Consider the following 2,726-nt stretch of genomic DNA (forward strand, 5'->3'; position numbering starts at 1 on the left):
ACTCTAGAAGCACCTTCTGGGGCCATAGTCCAGCTTGACACAGGTACATAATTTAGCCCCGTGTGGTCCCAGTTAATCACTAGATCTGGTGGTACACCTGCCATCTCCACTATGACGTTGATGTCAAAAAGAAACTGTGCTTTCAATTCCTCAAAATGCTCCACTGACACCTTAGCCTTAGTGCTAGCTCTGCGCTTCACGAAACCTAAACGATCCAAAAAACTTAGAGCCCAATTCTTTGTAATGTCGATGTGACCACCATTACATTTCAATAACCTCATGTCTGTTTTCATTACTATCCCAATTGCACATGACTTCACAATGGCCGTGTTTATCACACCTCCCTTGTCTCGTAGTGCTAAAATGTAAGCCTTGACTTGATCATCCAACTCTTTACCAAGTAGCAGTGGTCTACCTCTTTTATCATTAACCAATTTGGTCACTTCAATATCATGGGAGGACTGACGCCTCAACTCAAGCTTGTACTTCTTCATCCACGTCCTGATAGTGCTCTCTTTCAGTTGCCTTCCAGGATACTTATTCTCCAACTTGCGGATAGCCCTTGTAACGCCAAAATCTATTGCACACTTGGTAATAATGGCTTTCTCTTCAGGTGAAAAGACTTCATACTGCCCTCGAGATCCACCTGGTGCCAACTTCTCATCTTCCAGTGCTCTTTTTACTGCCCGGTTTGCTGCCTGAATATTAGATGGTGGTACTACAGATGCCAAAGGGCCAGAAGGATCAGGTAAACGGTTTGAATCTCTTTTAAAAAACTTAAGAATACCAGCCATGATAAATCTAACCACACCTTATAGGGCGTGCACAAGGTAAGCCACACCCACACAATTAAGTGTAATAAAAATTTTCACGAAAATTAATTTTGCGAGAAAGCAAAATTCGCAAAATTCGCGAAAATTTAGCGCCACGAAAATTTCCCGGTATACGGTATTGTAAATACTGTTTACATGATAAAATATTACCATACATGTATTATTTCAACAGATTGTTCTACCTGAATCTGTTACTGGTAGACAGCATCATTCCCTGTCATCAATAATGATGAGTTCAGACTGTGTGTGGTTGGTGGTAGTGGGTGGGAGAGAAACAATTGAATGGAATGATGTAGGAAGAGGATATGAGGAACCATTTGGTGGCTATATCACTGATCCTAATATCACAATGTTAATAGAACTAGGTAAGAACTGAACTATTTTGTATTGTATGTACTGTATAGAGGGATTTATTGGAGATACAAGTTAAGTCTAAGTTTGAATACATCATTGCTGGTATTCCATAACATAACATGAGGGAATTATTATTGTTATAATGAACTGCAATGATAGTTGACATAACCAAATTACCATGTTCTGTGTATAGTGCAGTGTATTGGTGCCATTTGGCCGGCACTTTATTTTAGCAGTTGTCCCTTAAAATGTATTTTCTGGTTTGTAATTTGTGAATAAAACAACAATTAATGCATAACATTTATATAGTATTTTACCCTCTAATGCTACATGTATTGTGTTCTATTATTAGTAACAGCATTACATCATGTTTACATGTACATGTACATACATGAATTATTCCTCGTTCATGTTTGTATTAGTTTTAAGAGAAGGTGAATGGAGAGTAAGTGAAGTACTAGATTCTACTGGTCTGACTACTGAGGCTTATCAAGACAAGTATCAGTTATTATTAAAAAACAGACAACTACAAAATTATGTGGAATCGTTGCAGCAGGAGTTAAGAGTATGTGAGGGAAACAAGACCTCACTGCAGGAAGCACTCCTTGAGGCTAGTCAGCAAGGTATAGTCCTCTACTGTGTGTGTGTGTGTGTCAGTAGTTATTGAACCTATACCACTAGACAAGACAAGGGTAGAACCAGTGAAAGAAACTAAACTATCTTTAATTAAAGAGGAAGTGTCTACTGGACCAATTGATGGTAAGTATATACACACACAGTAATAGTTAGAGACTTGTTTGATGTGTGTGTGTGTTTACTAGTTTATAAAGATGATGATCTTAAAGGAGAGGAGAAGGAGGGGGAGCAGACAACAGAAACTAAACAAACAACCAGTCAAGGTACATGTGTATATCTTTATATGGTAATATGATATTATACATTTATTCTGTATAGAAGAGATGGAGAAACTTAAAGCTAATCTAACCATGCTGACTGAAGAGAAATCACAATTACATGACAAATTAGAAATATCAACTAGTGGTAGGACTATCAGTATTGTTACACAACTTTTATTATTTATTGTTTTAGAAATTGAGAAGTTCAAAGTTCAAATGTCGGACAAGGATAAACTGATAGCTAAACTGATGAAGGAGAGGGTAGCAGGAAAAGAGATTAGTTCTATTGGTATTCAGTTTGATTATATTGTTCCTTCAATGGGTAAGAGATACATAATAATAATTAATATTTGTTTTATATACATGTATACAGATAATTTAGAGTGTCTGAGTGACGTTAACATAGCCAGTAAGAAACTGTTCCTGATACAAGGAGACAGACCTCAACTGCTAAACTGGGAGAGGTATGGGCTAAGAATTGGAGTATCTGGAGGAAGCCTATCATCGACAGAGACAGCTGAGGTAGCCGTGGTGGCTCTTGTAGGAGGACAGTTTGTGTTTCCTAAGAACATGGTACTCGTTAGTGCTGTGTATGCTGTTTCTGTATCTAGATCTCTCCTCAAGCCACTACGTTGGAGATACA

This window comes from Amphimedon queenslandica, unplaced genomic scaffold (assembly GCF_000090795.2).
Source record: "Amphimedon queenslandica unplaced genomic scaffold, v1.1 AMPQUscaffold_13278, whole genome shotgun sequence".
NCBI lineage: Eukaryota > Metazoa > Porifera > Demospongiae > Haplosclerida > Niphatidae > Amphimedon > Amphimedon queenslandica.